The sequence below is a fragment of the Panicum virgatum genome, chromosome 4N (genome assembly GCF_016808335.1).
Source record: "Panicum virgatum strain AP13 chromosome 4N, P.virgatum_v5, whole genome shotgun sequence".
Classification (NCBI taxonomy): Eukaryota; Viridiplantae; Streptophyta; class Magnoliopsida; order Poales; family Poaceae; genus Panicum; species Panicum virgatum.
Genome location: NC_053148.1, coordinates 36,054,941 through 36,056,687, shown reverse-complemented (window position 1 = coordinate 36,056,687; position 1,747 = coordinate 36,054,941). Strand labels below are relative to the sequence as shown.

The 1,747-nt window shown below is 46.0% G+C and overlaps 1 non-coding gene across 1 annotated transcript; it reads right to left on the bottom strand.

Annotated features, from left to right (window-relative positions):
- Positions 1–1,368: 1,368 nt before the first annotated feature.
- Positions 1,369–1,475, bottom strand: LOC120671772. The gene has a single exon (XR_005673860.1). It is a non-coding gene; the product is annotated as a small nucleolar RNA R71 (small nucleolar RNA).
- Positions 1,476–1,747: the final 272 nt, after the last annotated feature.

Genomic DNA, 1,747 nt, shown 5'->3' with positions numbered 1-1,747 from the left:
TCATACACATCCAAGAACATCTCCAAGCCATACAAGAGCTCATAGATCATATCCTTAGCTTATAGCACTAGCTTTGTAAAGTGTGAGTGCTAGATTAGCTCTTAGTGAGTGTGATTGCAAGGCCTTGAACCTTTGTGCCTTTATTTTCATAGAGTAGTTTCTTGTTAGGAAAGGCTATAGGGTGCATAACTCTTTTGGGATAGGGGCTTCACACTAGAACAACCTAGTTGCACATCTAGATAGCTTGTTTTAGTTTAAGTTTTGTGCAAACTAGTTGGAGCTATAGGTCTAAGTTTTTATTAGTGCCTAATTCACCCCCTCCCCCTCTTAGGCTAGAGCACCCGATCACTTTCAAGAGGTAACGGGACTGGATGTTCTCCAGTGCGGGACCTTCTTCCCTTATCCCTTTTCCTGGTGTCTGCAGCCTTAACCATGTTCTAACATAACCCTTGCTTTGAATAGATACACTAGAACACCTAACCTAGCCTAAGCTCCAGCTAACTTAACATAGGATAGTTTAGTTCGTTCTTTTGTTCTTTTGCTCTTTTCTCTCTCTACCTTGGGTGTTTGATGTGTGATCGTGTCACATTACCCTAATTTATCTTTTATATCATGGCTTACCCCTGCTAGGAAAGTCAACGCACATTTCTGGTGCCGTTACCGGGAACTAACCCCTCCAGGTGGCTACGTTAAGAAATGCCAAAAAGCATTTCTGGCGCCGTTGCCGGGGATGGCATGTGAACAAAGTTATTGTGCTGATATTAATCTAGGCTTCGTACTCAAGATATAGTCATTTCTCTTTTAGGCTAATGTCACTTTATGTCTTCTTTTATTTTTGATTTGAAAGAAGACATGGGTTGTGTATGATCGGTTTCTCCCTGCCGAAAAACTACACAGAAAATCCAGAGAAGATTGTGAGAAGGTCACGACCTCGCATCGTTCCTCCACCCACTACTCTCCCGGTAAAGAAACCCAGTTCAGAGGCACCAACAGTTCGTGAGGCTATGGCTGAAAAGACACTCCGCAAGTTCTCCGTCCTCTCCACCGCCAATGTGGCTACTGGACCCAGCGTCAACGTTGGGGACGTCAACTTCGAGCTCAAATCCAGCCTCATCAATATGGTGCAGGCTAGCCCGTTCTGTGGCAAGCCGAATGAGGACGCTAACGCACATTAGTAGAATTTTCTGGAGCTCTGCGATACCGTGGTGATACGAGGTGCCGCTGCCGATGTTGTCAAGCTGAGACTGTTTCCCTTTTCCCTATTGGAAAAGGCGAAATAGTGGTTTTACAAGGAGAAAAGACATCGACACCTGAGACAAATGCTCCAAGGCGTTCCTAGCAAAGTTCTTCCCACTGGGCAAGACGAATGCCCTGCGCGGGAAGATATCAAGTTTCTAGCAGACAGGGATGGAATCCATCCCAGAAGCTTGGGAAAGGTTGCAAGAATACATCACAACCTGTCCTCATGATGGGATGGACGAATGACTCGTCCTCCAAAGCTTTTATAATGGGCTGACAATGACATCTCGAGCCCATATCGACACTGCTGCTAGAGGAGCTTTTCTCGACATGACCATAACAAAAGCCAAAGCTTTGGTCGAGAAAATGGTCTCCAACCAGGGGTGGAGCGAAGAACGACTCCAACCCCGGATGAAGGGCATGCATACCATCAAGGAGATGGATATGATTGTCGCGAAGCTGGACCTCCTGATCAAGAAGTTGGGAGAAGGGAGCCAACAGTAGATCC